Source organism: Hypomesus nipponensis, chromosome 17 (assembly GCF_054491055.1).
Source record: "Hypomesus nipponensis isolate SF chromosome 17, ASM5449105v1, whole genome shotgun sequence".
Taxonomy (NCBI): Eukaryota; Metazoa; Chordata; class Actinopteri; order Osmeriformes; family Osmeridae; genus Hypomesus; species Hypomesus nipponensis.
In genome coordinates this window covers 12982145-13006424 of record NC_140377.1, presented here as the reverse complement: position 1 = coordinate 13006424, position 24280 = coordinate 12982145, and the positions used below count along the sequence as shown (strand labels likewise).

The window sequence follows — 24280 nt, the reverse complement described above, 5'->3', positions numbered from 1 at the left end:
TTATTATACCCTTTGTGTGTATTGGAGAAAAAAAAAAATTGACATAATGTCACACAAAATTCAAAAAATGGGCTGGTCAAAATGTTTGGCACCCTTTCAAAATTGTGGATAAATAAGATTGTTTCCAGCATGTGATGCTCCTTTAAACTCACCTGCAGCAAGTAACAGGTGTGGGCAATATAAAAATCACACCTGAAAGCAGATAAAAAGGAGAGAAGTTCACTTAAGCTTTGCATTGTGTGTGCCAAACTAAGCATGGATGACAGAAAGAGTCGAAGAGAACTGTCTGAGGACTTGAAAACCAAAATTGTGGAAAAATATCAACAATCTCAAGGTTCCAAGTCCATCTCCAGAGATGTAGATTTGCCTTTGTCCACAGTGCCAACATTATCAAGAAGTTTGCAACCCATGGCACTGTAGCTAATCTCTCTGGGCGTGGACGGAAGAGAAAAATTGATGAAAAGTTGCAACGCAGGATAGTCCGGATGGTGGATAAGAAGCACCAAATAATTTCCAAAGAAATTCAAGCCATCCTGCAGAATCAGGGAGCATCAGTGTCAGCGCGAACTATCAGTCGACATTTAAATGAAATTAAACGCTATGGCAGGAGACCCAAGAGGACCCCGCTGCTGACACAGAGACATAAAAAAGCAAGACTACAGTTTGCCAAAATGTACTTGAGTAAGCCAAAATCCTTTTGGGAAAACGTCTTGTGGACATATGAGACCAAGTCAGAGCTTTTTGGTAAACCACATCATTCTACTGTTTACTGAAAATGGAATGAGGCCTACAAAAAAAGAACACAGTACCTACAGTGAAATATGGTACAGGTTCAACTATGTTTTCGGGTTTTTTGGTGCCTCTGGCAATGGGTGTCTTGAATGTGTGCAACATGAAATCTGAGGATTACCAAAGGGTTTTGGGTCGCACTGTACACCCCAGTGTCAGAAAGCTGGGTTTGTGTCCGAGATCTTGGGTCTTCCAGCAGGACAATGACCCCAAACCTACGTCAAAAAGCACCCAGAAATGGATGGCAACAAAGCGCTGGAGAGTTTTAAAGTGGCCAGCAATGAGTCCAGATCTAAATCCCATTGAACACCTGTGGAGAGATCTTAAAATTGCTGTTGGGAAAAGGCACTCTTCCAATAAGAGAGACCTGGAGCAGTTTGCAAAGGAAGAGTGGTCCAAAATTCCAGATGAGAGGTGTAAGAAGCTTATTGATGGTTACAGGAAGCGACTGATTTCAGTTATTTTTTCAAGGGTGTGCAACCAAATATTAAGGGTTCAAGAATTTTGACCAGCCCATTTTGGGAGTTTTGTGTGGCATGATGTCCAATTGGCTTTTTTCCTCTTTTTTTGTTTTGTTCCAATAGGATTCCAAAGGGAATAACCAATACCACCAGGGACCAATACCACATGCCACAAAAACAGTTGCTTCCCTTTCGCTGTTGGCCTCTTCAACAAGGCCAAGGGTTCACACTGACTTCATGACTTAATGCCCTTAAAACAACACTGCTTTTTGCACTGGACAATACAATCCTGTACCATTTGTATTTTTTGTAATATTTGTATTTTTATATTGTAAATTACTGCAACTTATATTTTATATTTTATTGTATAGTTTATTTAAATCTAATTCCATTGCTAGTTATCTACCATTTGTATAGTTAGTCCTCATATTTAAATTTTAGATTCCTATATGTGTAATGTTTGCACCTTCCTGCCAAAGCAAATTGCTGTGTCTGTGCAAACTTTCATGGCGAATAAAACCCATTCTGATTCTAATAAACATGTTTATAGCAAAACATGTGTTACTGCAATCCTTTTCTGTAAGAAGATTTTCTGGAAACATTTCTGGGGAGCCAACAATTTCAGCCATGACTGTATAAGCCGGCATTGCTGGATCTGGCAGACCTCTTAGGCTGCGAATATTTTGCCAAATTGAAGGTGAGAATTGTATTTCATTACAGCAGTGGTGGTCCGTCAGGGCCTTCAGGGTATTCTCTGAATTCCCTACTAGATTGGATACATCGATGCATGCTTCTAATAAATAAAAGTGAAAAAAGATGTAGAGACGGCAACGGAAACTGATTTTGTCAGTACCATTTGCTCTGAGAAATTTTGCTGAGAAGCTTGAAACTGTTAACAATTGCCATTAACCAGCCAAAGGGTTCACAAGGCATTTTAGCAAGGCTAATTACGGCCACTTCAAATCGCTAACAGCTAGCACAGATTTGAACAAGTTGTTTTGCTGGGACTGCACTGGCTACTGCAATTTGAGCTTCCTCACCAAATCTGCCAAGAGTGTTCTGAAAGGCACATTATTGCTGCTATTCATTTCCAAACCTTTGGTAGCACAAGAGTGGATTTACAGTTGAGTGAACAAATGAGGAGACGGGTTTTCACAACAAAAAGGTACACAAGAATAGAGGAATTCTCAAACGTCTCATTGATTGTGCAATTTTTTGGGGACACCAAGAACTGCTTTTTAGAGGCCACGACAAAGGCTCTGATTGCTTAAATCAGGGCAATTATTTGGAACTGCTCTCTCTGCTATCAGAGTACGACGCTGACTTGCGGCATCATCCTGCCACAGCGTCTGTTTTCTCTGGGACATCTTGGAAGATCCAAAATAATCAAATTAGTGCGATTGGAAATGTACAAGACGATGTCATTAGAGATGAGATCAAAAAAGCTGAGTATGTTGCAATCATGGTGGATGAGACAACAGACATGAGCAATACTACCCAGATGTCATATGTCCTAAGATATGTGACTGACAACGGCCTGAGGGAGCGATTTTTGAAGATGTCACAGAAAAAAAACATGCCGGAGACATTGCAACACAGATTATTGATTTTTTTAGACAGTTACAAGTGCAAATCAAAGATTGTCGCTCAATGCTATGATGGTGCACCAGTAATGGCATCAGGAATAAAAGTTCAAGCACGAATCCATCCCTCAGGCCCGGTTTGTGCATTGTTATGCACACACACTTTGCACACACCTTGTACTATATCAAGGAGCAGCAAAAATTAAGGCGTGCAAAATCTTTTTCGCTCATATTACTGGATTGGCAGCCTTTTTCTCATGCTCACCAAAGTGCACCAAATTATTAGATGAGCTGTGTGCCAAACGTCTTCCCCGTGTTGCCCCAACTAGGTGGAATTTTTCTTCGAGGCTAGTAGGCATAGTTTTTGAACAACGAGCAGAGCTGATTGAAGTGTTTGATCACATCACAGATAATGCAGATGACTGACAGACTCTATACACTGTGCAGTGGGACATGTCTCACAGCTGAGAAACTTTGATTTTAGCTTTCTCCCGTTTACCTTCAGTGGTATGTTTTCCTATCCGGATGCTCTATTCGGAATTCTACCGAGTAAATCTTCAGATGTGCAGTTCTGCATTGAAATGATTGAGGAGTTCAGACAGAGTGTGGAACAGGAACCTGCTCAATGTGATAGAATCAATGTTGATACTGTGAAAGCCGTTGGTGAGCCATCAAGTTTGAGGGGGAAAGGGAACAGAGATGTCCGCGCACATCATTGCACACGGAACATCATTGCACAAATAACCAACAGGTTCAAAGCCACGAAAGATTGTCTTTTGTTGCACTGCTAAAACCTCAACTGTTCGGGGAATATGCAACATCTTTCCCAGAGACTGCACTTGGCCAAAGCTACGGACACTTACTTGACGAGGCTCTATTCTCTCACGTCTTTAATTGTAACAATTCCTGTTTCCACCAGCTCTGTAGAGCGATTGCTTTCTGCTTTTAAACGGATTAAGACTTACAGTAGGAATAGGACTGGTCAGCTCCGCCTGTTGTCCCTGGTGTCTATTTCAATAGAAAAGGAGGTCCTTGTACAGTTAAAACAGGACAACAAATTACACAAGAAGGTCATCAAGCTCTTCATAACTAAGGAGAGGAGGATGGACTTTATCTTCAAATGAGTGACTGTTGGTTTTAAATCTCTTAAGTTACTTTTTCTAACTTTGTTGTAGCTTCATGCCGTCACCATCATTCTAATAAAACCCAGTCCAGTTGTGAAAGTAGCTAGGTTGCAGTTTGGCTGTCTTGTTTTTGTCCGGGGGGAATGCGCGTATTTGCCGGGGGCGGATTTTGGATATTGAAGGCCCATGGTGAGAGGGCACGGTCCGCAACTGCATTAGAGTGTACATTTGCTGTAATGGATTTGTAATAAAATAACTATAATTTAAGAATATATATTTTCCTAGATTGATAAAAGGACCAACTACAGGAAATGCTACAGATTCTGGGTGAAGTGATTGAGGAGCCCATTTTAGAAGCCATTACATTTACATTTAGTCATTTAGTAGACGCTCTTATCCAGAGCGACTACAGTCTTCCCCCGACATTCCCCCGAGGCAAGTAGGGTGAAGTGCCTTGCCCAAGGACACAACGTCATGTGGCAGAGCCAGGGTTCATGCCGATGCTAATTAATTATATATTTAAGGACCCGTTGTGCAGGTAACCAATTCGATTTGTTGTTCAAGTTATGTCTCGTGCTGTAAAATTATTGTTGTAAAATTACACTGGTGGCGTTGCTAGCATTCTTGATCTAGGATGACTAGTGAAGGCTTACTAGGCTACTTACTACCTACCGAACAAGAAATGAATTTCTGGAAATGCATTTTCATTTTGGTCACAATTTGCTTCCATAGAGGAAAGGCCATCGGAGCGACGTTGTTGAGTAAGCTAAAGTTGTTCTGAAACACATGGCGGAGGCAGAGAAATCTGTACAACCCAAGTCATCCAAGGTGTGGGAGCATTTCACACTAAATACATCGAAACAGTGTTACTTGACCGAGGTAAAGGTAGTTTCATATTTGACATTGGTCTCACATTCAGAAGACACTACTTTGCAGCATCGCGTTAGGGACCGGGTGAAAAGAACCCATACAATTTTGAAAAATTTAGACTTTTATAACATTTATTGGAATATAAAACCTCAAACAGACACCAGAGTATCTTAACAATATCTGATATACTTCCACAGCCTTTACTTCTTCATTGAAGTTTCAAATAAAATGATAAAAAATCACTAATCTTTGAAAATAGCTTAATCCTTGCAAATCTAAACTTTTTTCAAAATGGTGTAAAAAAAAATGTAAATATACACCAGATTATTCTAATAAAGTCTGGCCTACTTCCACAACCTTTCAATTTTCAATAAAGTTTTAAACAAAACTCAAATAAATTGCTCATCTTGGAAAATAGCATTAAATCCATGCTAATATAAATAACTTTTTCAAAATTGTGTGCCTGTTTGTGCACATTCTGAAGATTTTTTGCACTGTCAGTTCAGTTTTTGAATGAAGGGTTGGAAATTAGTGCATGGTTTTTGATCTGATTAATCAATTAATCGAAAAAAGAATCAACAGATTAATCGATTATTAAAATAATCGTTAATTGCAGCCCTAGCATGGCAGAACCGAATGGCCTGTTGTTAACAGTGAGAGGAGGCGTTTGTAAGATGTTTGGCACACATTGCTGTACTTTCATTCCTAATAATACCTTGCCTGATGGGAGCATAACAAAAGCTCTGGAGGGTCTTACATCTCTTTCAGAGGAGCTGGCGGAGAATTCCGGGATTGATAATCCATTCACTCTTATGATGGAGAGCTGGTTTGGCCGGTGGAGCACATTCATCTCTTCCTTGTTGATCTCTCTTGCCGTGGCAGTAGCCCTTCTAGTAACTTGTGGATGTTGTTGTATACCATGCATTAGAGGCTTGATGACACGTTTGATTGACACAGCCCTTGCCAGGACCATGTATCAACAATTGCAGGACCGTGCTGATGATGACTATGACAAGATGAATGACCATGCTCATGACACCTATGATGATGCCTATGTATGAAATTCAAAGATGTTGAGTGAATTCACCATGACTCGGTTATTGAAAATCTGATGAAGTGTTGAACGATGATATTGCCAACAGCTTGAAGAAGTACAAACATTTTTTTTTATGTTATTGTTTTTATACCTTACCATATGATGATGTGATTTTTATATTTTCATACTCTTTTTTTACATTCTTATATTCTGTAGTCCTTTATTTGATAAAGGCTTGGCTTCAGGCATAGTTGCGTTGTTAAGTACATCCGGAATATATCTGCCATGAGGTGCATTGACGTCGAATGACCACTAGAAATATAGCTGCAAGCAGCAATGAGGTGGCCAAGCAGTCAAATGACCCATAAAACACTTTAGAAATCCTCAGAACAAGGTTCTGAGTGCATGCAGCAAGTTTGGTGTGAATCCATCAAAGATTTGCTGAAATATGACCCAACTTCCTGTTTGCTGGCTTAATGGCACATTTTGATTGGCTGTACCGGGCAAACGGTGCTAAAAATTAAATCATTTGATGACCTTCGTGAGTCTTGGTCTGAAGATAATCTCTGCCACAACAATTTGATTAGCTAACAAGATGATACACAAGTTCTGGTTGGTTGGAGAGTTTAGGTAGTTTAGAAGATTGACAAATAAAGTTGCTAACTTTGAACTAAGCTACAGAAGGTTTTTACAAACAGAAGTTTTGTATGAAATTCAATATTTGTTATGGCAAAATGTACAGTGGGGTCAGTGTATACAAATAACTTACTACAGAATCAGTTTTGCTGTTACAATCAATGTGCACCATACATTTTATTAGAAAATCAGTTGACATACATTGCATGCTTAATAAGGGCACAGACAGGACGGACTGGGCAGTGGACAGTTAGGACAAAGAAGGCCTGTAGCAGGAAAGACAAAGTATTCTTGATTGTACACACATTATCCTGCCCCCCTCTATTCGACCACACAACTCATGTTACGTTCATTGGAAGTGCATTTGTGTGAATATTTTTTTAGAATAAGTAAATATATAGTTCAATAAATGAGATCTAAAATAACTACTCTCTTTCCTTCCTTTTTGTCTAGTAATACAAAGAGGTACAAGCCGTAAAGCAACCTTTACCTGAGGAATCAGCAACTACAATTCGAGCCCTATGCTCAAGCCTTACCAGAGTTGGTATATCACAGTGAGCTAGCCATCCCATTAAACTGCATTATATGCAAAGGGGAAACATACACCAAACGGACATTTAGCAGAAAGAGACTAAGTAAAAATGTATAGAGTGTAATACACACATATATGGCAAGTTGCTAGTTGCTGCTGAGAGGCAAATGGATGAGAACCTCTGACTGTATATCCGTGGTAGGGATCGGGTTGCTTCAGAGGCAAAGTACCACTTCAGTAGCTTCAGGGACTAGTCAGCTAAATCTCCCATCCCATATCAGTCTACCATCTCCAGCCAGATCAGTCTACTATCTCCAGCCAGCTCAGTCTCTCATCTCCAGCCAGCTCGATCTACAGTACACTCAACAAGCGGAAGAAACAAGACAGCTTACACTCTCCAACTTGAACACATTATACCATCAGATGTTTAAAAACTACCTCTAACTCAAATGTTATGTGTTACTTTTGACAGGGTTTGACAATATTTAATTAAAGCTCAGCAACCAACTTACTGTTATTTCAAAGCCGGAAACTTAAAGTTTCAAGTCTTTTATTGTCAGGTACACAGAACAACACAAGGTCAGACTGGGCACTGAAATTCTTAAGACAAGACAACGCAAGCACCTGGCATAACATAACATATAAGTACACAGAACATAATCTAGATCTATGCCGAGTTTAAATAAGTGAAACTGCCTAAATATACAGATAGCAATAAATAATCGACTATACTAACCCCAATACTAAAACTTCCTAAATTACAGATAACAATAAATAATACACTATACTAGCCCTAAATGCCACATAAAACCTATTTCAACCCTATAACCTATTCTAACCTAGGTGGAGTACAATACAATACTGCAAAATGCAGATCAGTGACTATGTCAATGACCATACAGGAGCCTGGTGGCGGTACAGTGAGGTACAGTAGTGCAATGTTATTGATAGTGCAACCAGTAGCTTAAAGTGACAGTGTATAAGTGACTAGTGTGCAGTAAATCAGTGTCCATATCAGAGTCCATTCAGAAGCCTGATGGCCCTTGGGTAGAAACTGTTGTCCAGTCTGCGTGTGCGCGACCGGATGCTGCGGTAACGCCTGCCAGAAGGCAACGGGGTAAAGAGACTGAAGGATGGGTGGGAACAGTCTCTTAGAATCCTGCCGGCTTTCCTTAGGCAACGTGTGTGGTAGTTGTCCTGTAGCGCTGGGAGCTTCTTGCCGATGATGAACTCAGCAGAACGGACCACACTTCGTAGGGCCTTGCGGTCCCTGTCTGTGCAGCTCCCATACCACACTGTGATACAACCAGTCAGAATGTAGGCTAGCTCCTTGACACATTGTCACTTAGGTTGTTTTTCCTATCAGCTGATCCTATTACGAACAATTTGATTAGCTAACAAGATGATACACAAGTTCTGTTTGGTTGGAGAGTTTAGGTAGTTGAGAAGATTGACAAATAAAGTTGCTAACTTTGAACTAAGCTACATAAAAAATAAGCCACTGAATGGCTACTAGTCCATAATGGCTACTAGGCCAAGGAATGAAGGCAGGTGCTTGGTCAGCCCACCCTTTACAGAAACACGTAAACCCACAAGCTTGTCCATGTGTCAAGGGCCAGTATGTGTGTGAGAATTTGGAGCGTGCGCTGAGGGTGAGTGGGGGCTTGGTCAGCCCACACTCTCCTGAAATGTTGCGTGTGCGTCTTGCCAAGGCCGCGCGTGTGTCAAGAGAAGGCTGAGTGTGTGAGAATTTGGAGCGCGCGCGGGGAGGAGCAGGGGACACATTTCATTGGAAATTTCCCTAGAAATTAGCCAAGCATGCATGTTTCAAATATTCATCAAAAATCGACCTTTCATCTTACAGTCAACTTTTTCACAGATTTGTGTACTAAACGTTCTCATGTTTCTTCATATGAACTTGTGATTGAATCAGAATATCAGTTTTTGACTGGCTGATGTGTAAAGCATTATTTTAGCGTTAGCGATAAGTTCAATTTGCTTTATATCAATCATTTGTGGAGATATGAAGTTGCCTTTGCACATGGTAACATGTTGTTGTGTCTTCCACCGATATACCAAGTTTAGTGTTGATATCTCAAATATTTGCTGAGATTTTATCCAAATTCCAGTTTGGTTGCTTTGTTGCTGATTTTGATTGGCTGTACCGGACAAACGGTTTTGAATATCAAATATAAAAGTAATGCCCGAGTGAGAGTTGCTCTGCCGATGATGTACGCCATTTCTGGGGAAGATTGGAAAAAAATTGTAGGAAGAGTAGAGAAAAAACGTTTTTCAGTGAATTCAAAATGGCGGCCGCATCAATTAGGCTATTTTCACAAATTATGAGTCACACACGGGATGTCCCAAGATATCATGAGACAAAGAAATCACTCAATAAAGGCAAACAAATCAATAGTTATTGGCCAAAACACATTTTTGCTTCCTGCGGCCACGCCCAGTGATCACGTGACACCAAATTGTGTAGATATGCTAAGAGGGTTCCGAGTCTTCATAACAAGTTTGGTGTTGATATCTCAAAGATTTGCTGAGATATGACTTCACTTCCTGTTTGGCTGCTTTTCTGCTGAATTTGATTGGCTGTACCGGACAAACGGTTGTGAGGAACAAAATTCTAATCGATAACTTTTGTGAGGCTTGGTCTGAAGATCATCTCTGGTAATTTTGAAGAAGATTGGAAAAGAATTGTAGGAGGAGTAGGCTTTCAAAGGTTTTTGATAAAACCGGAAATTGCAGAAAATCTATACAACCGGAAACTGACGTCATAGGGTGAGTTGAACTCGGCTTCATCCAGGGAATCCAATGGTACCTCATTTGTGAAAATCGGTCATACGGTTCAAAAGTTACGTGTGTAAACACAAGTCCAACTTTGACCCGTTGGTGGCGCTAGAGTGGTCTAATGGGAGACAAGAAAATTGGTGAATATAAAGAGGGGACTGTGCTTAATGAGTGTGCCAAATTTCACAACTTTTTTACCATACGGTTCTAGGGGCTGCCATAGACTCCAATGACAGAAGAAGTGTAATCATAAATATAGCTGCAAGCAGCAATGAAGGGGCCAAGCAGCATTCAATATGGAAATTCAGTAGCTAAAGAAACAAATCATAAAACAGTCATGTCATTTTGAGACAAAATGCACTGGCTAGATGTAGCAGCGTTGTATCTACAAAGCACAATAAATCCACTTCTTCTCGACTATAAATCCCATGACAATGAAATGTTACTGTTACTAATACGATTATACTAATAGACAGCTACAGTGGCATACCTGGTTTCGCTAAACAGATAATCCAGTGTCACGACATGCTTGACGACTGTGGCTGGATTCGATCCTACGACCTTGCGTTCCAAAGCAGCACGTCGTATCCCTGTGAGCTATTCTCGCTGCTGGAAAATGCTGTGTTCGGTAACATTATAAAAAACAGGAAGCCGTTACTCCCGCGGCGAGCTTTGTCAGATTTGACCCAAGAATAAACAGCTGTAATTCAGTCATATTTTGACATATCAAGGTGATTGTAGTAGGAAGATGATTACATGACATGCTCGTGATGACATTTCCAAAGTTTCGACTCCATACGGTAAACCGTCACAGAGACAAGGCCTCACGTCCGCTTTGGCGTGCTCTTTGTCTAAATCGTTTGCGCGTTACTCGTGAACGGTTTGACTCATCAATACAATTTTGATAACTTTTTGTCGGCATGGTCTGAAGATGATCTGTTGCAATTTTCATGAAAATCGGAGCAACGGCCTAGGACGAGTTCGAAAAAGTAGCAATTTCTTAAAATACAAATGACGTAAAAACCATCATGACGACAATGACGTCACAGGGTTCAATCGAATCGTCTGCATCCAAGGAATCCAATGATACCTCAATTAAGAAAAATGGTCTCACGGTTCAAAAGTTGTGGGCGTAAACGCACCTCCAACTTTCACGCCTTGGTGGCGCTATAGTGCTTCAGGGATCGACATGAAACTTGGTGACGATAATTAGGAGACCGTTCCAAATCAGTGTGCCAAATTTCAAAACTTCGCACCAATCGGTTCTATGGGCTGCCATAGACTCCTAGTCCTAAGTATAATAATAATAATAATAATAATAATAATAATAAAACTAACAGTTACAATAGGTGCCACAGCAGCTTCGCTGCTGCTTGGCCCCTAAATATAGCTGCAAGCAGCAATGGAGGGGCCAAGCAGTCCAGAGCAGGACATGGCCTCCATAGCACTTGCGCAACAATTAAGTCACAACAACCTGTTGCACTCATGCAACACACCAAGTTTGGTTGAAATATCTGTTTGCGTTCCAAAGTACTGAGTGTTTAAAGTGTTTTTTTCTGGTATAACACCACAGGCCTCCTCTGCTCCTCTTGGGAACGATGGAACCCAAGTTCGGTGACAATCGCTAAAATGGTTGCTGAGTTACGCTCTAACGTGTCTTTTGTGGCTTTGCCGCCGCCTTTGATCGGCTCTACCGAACAAACGGTTTCGAAAATGGAAAATCCATCAGACACCTTTGTGAAGCTTGGTCTGAAGATCATCTGTGCCAAATTTAGTAAACATTGGACAAAATTTGGGGCGTGTAAAAGGTTTTTACACTTTTCCATGAAATCCAAAATGGCGGCCGCGTCAATTCGGTTGTTATGAAATATTATCGATGGTCAAGCTTGATATCTCACAAGACATCAACAGACAAAGAAATTACTTTATTAAGGTAAACACTTCAACAGTTATTAGCTAAAACACGTTTATGCTTCCGGCCACGCCCCCTTTTAGTCACATGACACCATTTTTGGAGGACATCCTTAGAATTAAGTTCTGAGTAGGCCTACCAACTTTGGTGTCACTGCCTCAAAGAACTGCTGAGATATGGCTTCACTTCCTGTTTGGCGGCTTTTCTGTGGAATTTGATTGGCTGTACCGGACAAACGGTTTTGAAAATTAAATATCCTTCGATAACTTTTGTGAAGCTTGGTCTGAAGATCATGTCTGGGAATTTTGAAGAAGATTTGACAAAATGTGTAGGAGGAGTAGGCTTTTAAAGGTTTTTGATAAAACCGGAAATAGCGGAAAATCTATATAACCGGAAATTGACGCCTAGGTGTGCATTGCACTCGGCTTGATCCAGGGAATCCAATGGTACCTCATTTTTGAAAATGGGACATACGGTTCAAAAGTTGCATGTGTAAACACAACTCCAACTTTGACCCGTTGGTGGCGCTAGAGTGCCGAAGCATGGGACATAAAACTTTGTGAATTGGACCAGGGGACTGTCCCCAATGAGTGTGCCAAATTTTTCGACCAAGCGCTTATGGGGGCTGCCATAGACACCCATGGCGGAAGAATAATAATAAATATAACTGCAAGCTGTAATGGCGGATTCCTCCAAACATTGTGAACCATTGAATTTTTTTTATTCTTGACAAATTGTAACTGTATAGAAAAATCAATGCTGCTGACTTACCAAGGGGATACCAAATCTGACCAATTCCAAATATAGCTGCAAGCAGCAATGAGGTGGCCAAGCAGTCAAATAACCCAGAAAACATTTTAGACATCCTCAGAAGAGGGTAACAAGTACACGCAGCAAGTTTGGTGTGAATCCATCAAAGATTTGCTGAGATACAACCCAACTTCCTGTTTGCTGGCTTAACGGCACATTTTGATTGCCTGTACCGGAAAAACGGTTTCGAAAATCAGAAAACCATGTGTTAGCTTTTGTGAGGCTTGGTCTGAAGATAATCTCTGCTAAATTTGGTGAAGATTTGACAACATGTGTAGGAGGAGTACAGAAAAAACGTTTTTCATTGAATTCAAAATGGCGGACGCATAAATTCGTCTATTATCACAAATTATTATGAGTCACACACGAGATGTCCCAAGATATCATGAGACAAAGGAATCACTCAATAAAGGCAAACAAATCAATAGTTATTGGCCAAAACACATTTTTGCTTCCTGCGGCCACGCCCAGTGATCACATGACACCAAATTGTCTAGATATCCTCAGAAGAGGGTTCCGAGTCATCATACCAAGTTTGGTTTTGATATCTTGAAGATTTGCTGAGATATGACTTCACTTCCTGTTTGGCTGCTTTTCTGCTGAATTTGATTGGCTGTACCGGACAAACGGTTGTGAGGATCACAATTCTAATCAATAACTTTTGTGAGGCTTGGTCTGAAGATACTCTCTGCCAAATTTGGTGAAGATTGGACAACATGTGTAGGAGGAGTAAAGAAAAAACGTTTTTCAATTAATTCAAAATGGCGGCCGGATCAATTCGGCTATTATCACAAGTTATCATGTATCACATAGGGGATGTCCCAACATATCATGAGACAAAGGAATCACTTAATAAAAGCAAACAAATCAACAGTTATTGGCCAAAACACATTTTTGCTTCCTGCGGCCACGCCCAGTGACCACATGACACCAAATTAATTGGACAGCCTCAGAAGAGGGTTCCGAGTCATCATATTAAGTTTGGTGTTGATTTCTCAAAGATTAGCTGAGATATGACCCAACTTCCTGTTTGGTTGCTTTGTTGCCGATTTTGATTGGCTGTACCGGACAAACGGTTTTGAAAATCGAATATCCTTTGATAACTTCTGTGAGGGTTGGTCTGATGATAATGTGTGCCAATTCTGGGGAAGTTTTGAAAAAAATAAAAGTAGTTGAAGCGAAAAAACGTGTTTCCTTAAAATTCAAAATGGTGGAAAATCTATATAACCGGAAATTGACGTCATAGGGTGTGTTGAACTCGTCTTGATCCAAGGAATCCAATGGTACCTCATTTTTGAAAATCGGTCATACGGTTCAAAAGTTACGTGTGTAAACACAAGTCCAACTTTGACCAGTTGGTGGCGCTAGAGTGCTCCAATGAGAGACATGAAACTTGGTGAATATAAAGAGGGGACTGTGCTTAATAAGTGTGCCAAATTTCACAACTTTTTACCATACGGTTCTAGGGGCTGCCATAGACTCCAATGACAGAAGAAGTGTAATAATAATAAATATAACTGCAAGCAGTAATGGCGGATTCCTCCAAACACTGCGAACCATTGAAAAATGTTTATTTTTGACAAATTGTAACTGTATAGAAAAATGTATGCTGCAGAATTACCAATGGCATACCAAATCTGAAATGCAATACCATCAAGATCCACAAGGGCCTTTATTTCAAGCCAGTAAGTGAAGGAAGGGGGCTTGGTGAGCTTATCCATTTCAGAAAGCCTTGTATCTTTATGCATTAAGGCGTGGCCTGTAGCGCCACCTATGGGTAATGGTGGGCCATTTGTGGTGTGGTAGTTACTCTTGGCCTATACTATTAATGTTTCAGGATTTTAAAACCTTTTTACCATTGCATATAAAATCGGAAATGCAATACCAACAGGATCCACATGGGCTTTGGGTAAAGTGTGGTAGTTACTCTTGGCCTGTACTGTCAATGTGTCAGGATTTGGAGACCTTTTTACTATTGCATACAAAGTAGGAAATGCAATGACACCAAGGTCCTCAAGGGCCTATGCTGATATTCAAGGAATGAGTGGGGGCTTGGTCAGCCCACACAGTCCTGATATGTTGCGTGTGTGTCTTGCCAAGCCCGCGCGTGTCAAGGGAAGAATGAGTGTGTGAGAATTTGGAGCATGCGCGGGGAGGAGCAGGGGACACATTTCATTGTAAATTTCCCTAGAAATTAGCCAAGCATGCATGTTTCAAAGATTCACCAAAAATCGACCTTTCATCTTAGAGTCAACTTTTTCTCAGATTTGTGTACTAAACATTCTCAAGAGTCTTCATATGAACTTGTTTGACTGGCTTACGTGTAAAGCATTGCGAACCATTGAAAAATGTATATTCTTGACAAATTGTAACTGTATAGAAAAATCAATGCTGCAGAATTTCCAATGGGATACCAAATCTGAAATGCAATAACATCAAGATCCACAAGGGCCTTTATTTCAAGCCAAGAAGTGAAGCGCTTTAATCTTCACAAGAAGTGAAGTGCTTTGTGCTTTAGGGCGTGGCCTGTAGCGACACCTATTGGTAATGGTGGGCCATTTGTGGTGTGGTAGTTACTCTTGGCCTATACTATCAATGTTTCAGGATGTTTTTAACTTTTTACCATTGCATACAAAATCGGAAATGCAATACCAACAAGATCCACATGGGCTTTTGTTAAAGTGTTGTTGTTACTCTTGGCCTTTACTATCAATGTTTCAGGATTTGGAGAACTTTTTACCATGGCAAACAAAATCTGAAATGCAATACCATCAAGATCCACATGGCCTTTGCAAAAGACCAAGGAACACTCTCCTGAAATGTTGCGTGTGCGTCTTGCCAAGCCCGCGCGTGTGTCAAGGGAAGACCTATGGGTAATAGTGGGCCATTTGTGGTGTGGTAGTTACTCTTGGTCTATACTATCAATGTTTCAGGATTTGAGACCTTTTTACCATTGTATACAAAATCGGAAAAGCAATACCAACAAGATCCACATGGGCTTTTTGTTAAAGTGTTTCTTTGCCTATACTATCTATGTTTCAGGATTTTGAGACCTTTTTACCATTGCATACAAAATCGGAAATGCAATACCATCAAGAGCCACATGGGCCTTTTTTTCAAGCCAATAAGTGAAGGGAGGGGGCTTGGTGAGCCTATCCATTCCAGAAAGCCTTGTATATTTGTGCTTTTTGGCGTGGCCTGTAGCGCCACCTATGGGTAATGGTGGGCCATTTGTGGTGTGGTAGTTACTCTTGGTCTATACTATCAATGTTTCAGGATTTTTATAACTTTTTACCATTGCATACAAAATCGGAAATGCAATACCAACAAGATCCACATGGGCTTTTGTTAAAGTGTTTCTCGGCCTACACTATCAATGTTTCAGGATTTGAGACCTTTTTACCATTGCATACAAAATCGGAAATGCAATACCATCAAGAGCCACATGGGCCTTTGCTAAAGACCAAGGAATGAGTGGGGGCTTGGTCAGCCCACACTCTCCTGAAATGTTGCGTGTGCGTCTTGGCCGCGCGTGTGTCAAGGGAAGGCTGAGTGTGTGTGAGATTTTGGAGCACGCGCGGGGAGGAGCAGGGGAGACATTCATTGGAAATTTGCCTAGAAATTAGCCAAGCAAGCATGTTTCAAATATTCACCAAAAATCGACCTTTCATCTTACAGTCAACTTTTTCACAGATTTGTGTTATGAACATTCTCAAGAGTCTTCATATGAACTTGTGATTGAATCAGAGTATCAGTTTTTGACTGGCTGATGTGCAAAGCATTATTTTAGCGTTAGCGATAAGTTCAATTTGATTTATATCAATCATTTTTAGAGATATGAATTTGCCTTTGCACATGGTAATATGTTGTAGTGTCTTCCTCCGATCTACCAAGTTTAGTGTTGATATCTCAAAGATTTGCTGAGACATGACTTCACATCCTGTTTGGCGGCTTTTCTGATGAATTTGATTGGCTGTACCGGACAGACGGTTATGAGGATCAAAATTCCTTTGATAGCTTTTGTGAGGCTTGGTTTGAAGATCATCTCTGGTGATTTTGAAGAATATATGACAAAAATTGTAGGAGGAGTAGGCTTTCAAAGGTTTTTGATAAAACCGGAAATGGCGGGAAATCTATATAACCGGAAATTAACGCCATGGTGTGCGTTGAACTCGGCTTGATCCAGGGAATCCAATGGTACCTCATTTTTGAAAATGAGTCATACGGTTCAAAAGTTGCGTGTGTAAACACAAGTCCAACTTTGACCCATTGGTGGCGCTAGAGTGGTCTAATGGGAGACATGAAACTTGGTGTAGGTATAGAAGAAACTGTCCTTAATGAGTGTGCCAAATTTCACAAAAAGTTGTCGATGGGGTCTAGGGGCTGCCATTGACTCCCATGGTACAAGAATTACAAATAATAAAACCACCAATAACAATAGGTTTCCTCCTTACGGAGGAATCCTAATAAGAAAAGGTAGAATCACTTATGTGGCTTCGCCGCTTCGCGGCTTGGCCACCAATAAGAAAAGGTAGAATCACTTATGTGGCTTCGCCGCTTCGCGGCTTGGCCACCAATAAATATAGCTGCAAGCAGCAATGTGGTGGCCAAGCAGTCAAATAACCCAGAAAACATTTTAGACATCCTCAGAAGAAGGTAACAAGTACACGCAGCAAGTTTGGCGTGAATCCATCAAAGATTTGCTGAGATACAACCCAACTTCCTGTTTGCTGGCTTAACGGCACATTTTGATTGCCTGTACCGGAAAAACGGTTTCGAAAATCAGAAAACCATGTGTTAGCTTTTGTGAGGCTTGGTCTGAAGATAATCTCTGCTAAATTTGGTGAAGATTTGACAACATGTGTAGCAGGAGTACAGAAAAAACGTTTTTCAATGAATTCAAAATGGCGGCCGCATAAATTCGGCTATTATCACAAATTATTATGAGTCACACACGGGATGTCCCAAGATATCATGAGACAAAGGAATCACTCAATAAAGGCAAACAAATCAATAGTTATTGGCCAAAACACACTTTTGCTTCCTGCGGCCACGCCCAGTGATCACATGACACCAAATTGTGTAGATATCCTCAGAAGAGGGTTCCGAGTCATCATACCAAGTTTGGTGTTGATATCTTTAAGATTTGCTGAGATATGACTTCACTTCCTGTTTGGCTGCTTTTCTGATGAATTTGATTGGCTGTACCGGACAGAGGGTTATGAGGATCAAAATTCCTTTTTATAACTTTTGTGAGGCTTGGTCTGAAGATCATCTCTGGTGATTTTGAAGAAGATTTGACAAAAATTGTAGGAGGAGTAGGCTTTCAAATGTTTTTGATAAAACCGGAAAATCTATATAACCGGAAATTGACGCCATGGGGTGCGTTGAACTCGGCTTGGTCCAGGGAATCCATTGGTACCTCATTTTTGACAATCGGTCATACGGTTCAAAAGTTGCGTGTGTAAACACAAGTCCAACTTTAACCTGTTGGTGGCGCTGGAGTGGTCTAATGGGAGACATGAAACTTGGTGTAGGTATAGAATCAACTGTCCTTAATGAGTGTGCCAAATTTCACAAAAAGTTGTCAAAGGGTTCTAGGGGCTGCCATGGACTTCCATGGAACAAGAATAATAATAAATATAACTGCAAGCAGTAATGGCGGATTCCTCCAAAAATTGCGAACCAGAGGGTATCGGGTACACGCAGCAAGTTTGGTGTGAATCCATCAAAGATTTGCTGAGATACAACCCAACTTCCTGTTTTCTGGCTTAATGGCACATTTTGATTGCCTGTAGCGGGCAAACAGTTTCGAAGAAAAAAAAAAACCATGTGAAGCTTTTGTGAGGCTTGGTCTGAAGATAATCTCTGCCAAATTGGTGAAGATTGGACAACATTTGTAGGAGGAGTCAAGAAAAAACGTTTTTCAATGAATTCAAAATGGCGGCCGCATAAATTCGGCTATTATCACAAATTATTATGAGTCACACACGGGATTTCCCAAGACATCATGAGACAAAGGAATCACTCAATAAAGGCAAATAAATCAATAGTTATTGGCCAAAACACATTATTGCTTCCTGCGGCCACGCCCAGTGATCACATGACACCAAATTGTGTAGATATCCTCAGAAGAGGGTTCCGAGTCATCATGACAAGTTTGGTGTTGATATCTCAAAGATTTGCTGAGACATGACTTCACATCCTGTTTGGTGGCTTTTCTGATGAATTTGATTGGCTGTACCGGACAGAGGGTTATGAGGATCAAAATTCCTTTTGATAACTTTTGTGAGGCTTGGTCGGAAGATCATCTCTGGTGATTTTGAAGAAGATATGACAAAAATTGTAGGAGGAGTAGGCTTTCACAGGTTTTTGATAAAACCGGAAATGGCGGGAAATCTATATAACCGGAAATTAACGCCATGGTGTGCGTTGAACTCGGCTTGATCCAGGGAATCCAATGGTACCTCATTTTTTAAAATGAGTCATACGGTTCAAAAGTTGCATGTGTAAACACAAGTCCAACTTTAACCCATTGGTGGCGCTAGAGTGGTCTAATGGGAGACATGAAACTTGGTGTAGGTATAGAAGGAACTGTCCTTAATGAGTGTACCAAATTTCACAAAAAGTTATATAAGGGTTCTAGGGGCTGCCATTGACTTCCATGGTACTAGAATAATAATAAATATAACTGCAAGCAGTAATGGCGGATTCCTCCAAACACTGCAAACCATTGAACAATGTTTATTCTTGACAAATTGTAACTGTATAGAAGAATGTATGCTGCAGAATTACCAATGGCATACCAAATCTGAAATGCAATACCATCAAGATCCACAAGGGCCTTTATTTCAAGCCAGTAAGTGAAGGAAGGGGGCTTGGTGAGCTTATCCATTCCAGAAAGCCTTGTATCTTTATGCATTAAGGCGTGGCCTGTAGCGCCACCTATGGGTAATGGTGGGCCATTTGTGGTGTGGTAGTTACTCTTGGCCTATACTATTAATGTTTCAGGATTTTAAAAACTTTTTACCACTGCATATAAAATCGAAAATGCAATACCAACAGGATCCACATGGGCTTTGGGTAAAGTGTGGTAGTTACTCTTGGCCTGTACTGTCAATGTGTCAGGATTTGGAGACCTTTTTACTATTGCATACAAAGTAGGAAATGCAATGACACCAAGGTCCTCAAGGGCCTATGCTGATATTCAAGGAATGAGTTGGGGCTTGGTCAGCCCACACAGTCCTGATATGTTGCGTGTATGTCTTGCCAAGCCCGCGCGTGTCAAGGGAAGAATGAGTGTGTGAGAATTTGGAGCATGCGCGGGGAGGAGCAGGGGACACATTTCATTGTAAATTTCCCTAGAAATTAGCCAAGCATGCATGTTTCAAAGATTCACCAAAAATCGACCTTTCATCTTAGAGTCAACTTTTTCTCAGATTTGTGTACTAAACATTCTCAAGAGTCTTCATATGAACTTGTTTGACTGGCTTACGTGTAAAGCATTGCGAACCATTGAAAAATGTATATTCTTGACAAATTGTAACTGTATAGAAAAATCAATGCTGCAGAATTTCCAATGGGATACCAAATCTGAAATGCAATAACATCAAGATCCACAAGGGCCTTTATTTCAAGCCAAGAAGTGAAGTGCTTTAATCTTCACAAGAAGTGAAGTGCTTTGTGCTTTAAGGCGTGGCCTGTAGCGACACCTATTGGTAATGGTGGGCCATTTGTGGTGTGGTAGTTACTCTTGGCCTATACTATCAATGTTTCAGGATGTTTTTAACTTTTTACCATTGCATACAAAATCGGAAAAATATACCAACAATATCCACATGGGCTTTTGTTAAAGTGTTGTTGTTACTGTTGGCCTTTACTATCAATGTTTCAGGATTTGGAGAACTTTTTACCATGGCAAACAAAATCTGAAATGCAATACCATCAAGATCCACAAGGCCTTTGCAAAAGACCAAGGAATGAGTGGGGGCTTGGTAAGCCCACACTCTCCTGAAATGTTGCGTGTGCGTCTTGCCAAGCCCGCGCGTGTGTCAAGGGAAGACCTATGGGTAATAGTGGGCCATTTGTGGTGTGGTAGTTACTCTTGGTCTATACTATCAATGTTTCAGGATTTTTATAACTTTTTTTACCATTGTATACAAAATCGGAAAAGCAATACCAACAAGATCCACATGGGCTTTTTGTTAAACTGTTTCTTTGCCTATACTATCTATGTTTCAGGATTTTGAGACCTTTTTACCATTGCATACAAAATCGGAAATGCAATACCATCAAGATCCACATGGGCCTTTTTTCAAGCCAATACGTGAAGGGAGGGGGCTTGGTGAACCTATCCATTCCAGAAAGCCTTGTATCTTTGTGCTTTTTGGCGTGGCCTATAGCGCCACCTATGGGTAATGGTGGGCCATTTGAGGTGTGGTATTTACTCTTGGTCTATACTATCAATGTTTCAGGATTTGAGACCTTTTTACCATTGCATACAAAATCGGAAATGCAATACCATCAAGAGCCAAATGGGCCTTTGCTAAAGACCAAGGAATGAGTGGGGGCTTGGTCAGCCCACACTCTCCTGAAATGTTGCGTGTGCGTCTTGGCCGCGCGTGTGTCAAGGGAAGGCTGAGTGTGTGTGAGATTTTGGAGCACGCGCGGGGAGGAGCAGGGGAGACATTCATTGGAAATTTGCCTAGAAATTAGCCAAGCAAGCATGTTTCAAATATTCACCAAAAATCGACCTTTCATCTTACAGTCAACTTTTTCACAGATTTGTGTTATGAACATTCTCAAGAGTCTTCATATGAACTTGTGATTGAATCAGAGTATCAGTTTTTGACTGGCTGATGTGCAAAGCATTATTTTAGCGTTAGCGATAAGTTCAATTTGATTTATATCAATCATTTTTAGAGATATGAATTTGCCTTTGCACATGGTAATATGTTGTAGTGTCTTCCTCCGATCTACCAAGTTTAGTGTTGATATCTCAAAGATTTGCTGAGACATGACTTCACATCCTGTTTGGCGGCTTTTCTGATGAATTTGATTGGCTGTACCGGACAGACGGTTATGAGGATCAAAATTCCTTTGATAACTTTTGTGAGGCTTGGTTTGAAGATCATCTCTGGTGATTTTGAAGAATATATGACAAAAATTGTAGGAGGAGTAGGCTTTCAAAGGTTTTTGATAAAACCGGAAATGGCGGGAAATCTATATAACCGGAAATTAACGCCATGGTGTGCGTTGAACTCGGCTTGATCCAGGGAATCCAATGGTACCTCATTTTTGAAAATTAGTCATACGGTTCAAAAGTTGCGTGTGTAAACACAAGTCCAACTTTGACCCATTGGTGGCGCTAGTGTGGTCTAATGGGAGACATGAAACTTGGTGTAGGTATAGAAGAAACTGTCCTTAATGAGTGTGCCAAATTTCACAAAAAGTTGTCGATGGGGTCTAGGGGCTGCCATTGACTCCCATGGTACAAGAATTACAAATAATAAAACCACCAATAACAATAGGTTTCCTCCTTACGGAGGAATCCTAAATAACAATAGGTTTCCTCCTGACGGAGGAATCCTAAATATAACTGCAAGCAGTAATGGCGGATTCCTCCAAACACTGCGACCATTGAAACTTTTTTATTCTTGACAAATTGTAACTGTATGAAAAAATAAATTCTGCAGAATTACCAATGGGATACCAAATCTGACCAATTCCAAATATAGCTGCAAGCAGCAATGAGGTGGCCAAGCAGTCAAATAACCCAGAAAACATTTTAGCCATCCTCAGAAGAGGGTAACGAGTACGCGCAGCAAGTTCGGTGTGAATCCATCAAAGATTTGTTGAGATACAACCCAACTTCCGGTTTGTTTGCCTAACGGCACATTTTGATTGCCTGTATTGGAAAAACGATTTCGAAAATCAGAAAACCATGTGTTAGCTTTTGTGAGGCTTGGTCTGAAGATAATCTCTGCTAAATTTAGTGAAGATTGGACAACATGTGTAGGAGGAGTAGAGAAAAAAACGTTTTTCAATGAATTCAAAATGGCGGCCGCATCAATTCGGCTATTCACAAATTATTATGATTTACACACGGGATGTCCCAAGATATCATGAAACAAAGGAATCATTCAATAAAGGCAAACAAATCAATAGTTATTGGGCAAAACACATTTTTGCTTCCTGTGGCCACGCCCAGTGATCACGTGACACCAAATTGTGTAGATATCCTCAGAAGAGGGTTCTGAGTCATCATACCAGGTTTGGTGTTGATATCTCAAAGATTTGCTGAGATATGATTTCACTTCCTGTTTGGCTGCTTTTCTGCTAAATTTGATTGGCTGTACCGGACAAACGGTTGTGAGGATCAAAATTCCAATCGATAACTTTTGTGAGGCTTGGTCTGAAGATCATCTCTGGTCATTTTGAAGAAGATTTGACAAAAATTTCAGGAGGAGTAGGCTTTCAAAAGGTTTTTGATAAAACCGGAAATTGCGGAAAATCTATATAACCGGAATTTGACGTCATAGGGTGCGTTGAATTCGTCTTGATCCAGGGAATCCAAAGGTACCTCATTTTTGAACATCAGTCATACGGTTCAAAAGTTGAGTGTGTAAACACAAGTCCAACTTTGACCCATTGGTGGCGCTAAAGTGGTCTAATGGGAGACATTAAAATTGGTGTAGGTGTAGAAGGAACTGTCCTTAATGAGTGTGCCAAATTTCTCAAAAAGTTATCGAAGGGTTCTAGGGGCTGCCATTGACTTCCATGGTACTAGAATAATAAAAATAATACTAACAATAACAATAGGTTTCCTCCTGACGGAGGAATCCTAACAAAAGGTTTCCTCCTGACGGAGGAATCCTAATAACAATAGGTTTCCTCCTGACGGAGGAATCCTAATAAGAAAAGGTAGAAACACTTAAGTGGCTTCGCGGCTTGGCCACCAATAAGTGATAACGGGTTTCGCCCTATAGGGTTTTCCCGTTATGTCTGAATGTATTCTGACCATTATCTTACTAGAGATGCAATAAATGTGTTTAACCTTATCGGTGTTGAGTGATCATATGGTCAAGCCTAGGGTCTGAGAACTCCAAGTTTCCACTGCGAGGGACGCACACGCATGCACGCGCACTCTACCACTGGGATCGATTACATTGACAGCAGATATGCAGGGTACAGGACTTCTCAACAATATGTTTAAATAGTCTTACATGAAGACTTGAGAACCAGATAAACTTTGTATCACCACGGTGTGTGATGTTTTTGTCTCCTTGTGGGCCAGCCGCAAGCAATAAAGCGTTCTTAACTTTTTCAGTTAGCTCGCCGTGTGTGTTCTGATAGTAGGTTAGCTAGCTAGCTGCAGAGCTGAATCATCAGTGTTCACGTTAATTTGGTAGTTGATAGAAGCACGGTCCAACACTACGCCTAAATGTGGCATCTCGCAAGTAAACTTTTACAATTTTCCCAGAAATAGAAATTGTAGGTTAGGCTACTCCTCCCCCGTAATACCAACAGAAATATATTGCAGGGGATTTTGGCCCAAAAAATTGGGCAGCTACCCACACGGTTAGCTGTGTTGCTCATTCCACGAATGCACAATCCTTACAAGTTGTACCTTGTTGTAAAGGTGACTAATCAGGCTTTCCAATGATATATAATACAATACTAATTGGTATTATTGAAGGGGAAGAATAATCGACCAAAATAATGTTTCCGA

The 24280-nt window shown here is 40.7% G+C and overlaps 1 protein-coding gene across 1 annotated transcript in view; it reads right to left on the bottom strand.

Annotated features, from left to right (window-relative positions):
- abat (4-aminobutyrate aminotransferase) overlaps positions 1-24280 on the bottom strand; it is a 123044-nt gene that overhangs the window by 79956 nt on the left and 18808 nt on the right. The window lies entirely within an intron of this gene.